Below are 293 nucleotides of genomic sequence, written 5' to 3'. Positions count from 1 at the left end.
CCGCCCGGCGCGGAAGGCGGCAAAACGGAGAGGAAGAGACTGCTCCGAGCGGGCGGACTGCTGAAACGGCTGGGGCGGCGAGGACTCGGCTCTGAGGGGCGGCGGGGGTCGACGGGGCGAGCGCCCGCGAGGGATGCTCGGCGCTTTGGCCCCGACGTGGGACGCGGGTTTTTTTTTCCCTCGCGCGGGAGCGCCGAGTTCCCTTCCGTAGTTCACGGCGGAGCAAAGCGCGGAGCGCGCCTGCCGGCGTGCCGGGCCCCGGGCGCGGCTGGGTGCGCTGCGGAACTCCGCCG

General features: G+C 74.4%; 1 protein-coding gene across 1 annotated transcript in view; it reads right to left on the bottom strand.

Moving 5' to 3' along the window:
• Positions 1-293, bottom strand: part of SLC35B2 (solute carrier family 35 member B2) — an 8,678-nt gene that overhangs the window by 6,353 nt on the left and 2,032 nt on the right. The window lies entirely within an intron of this gene.

The sequence above is a fragment of the Meleagris gallopavo genome, chromosome 2 (assembly GCF_000146605.3).
Source record: "Meleagris gallopavo isolate NT-WF06-2002-E0010 breed Aviagen turkey brand Nicholas breeding stock chromosome 2, Turkey_5.1, whole genome shotgun sequence".
NCBI lineage: Eukaryota > Metazoa > Chordata > Aves > Galliformes > Phasianidae > Meleagris > Meleagris gallopavo.
Note: the sequence above shows the minus strand (reverse complement) of the source record. Positions and strands in the feature narration are given on the sequence as shown.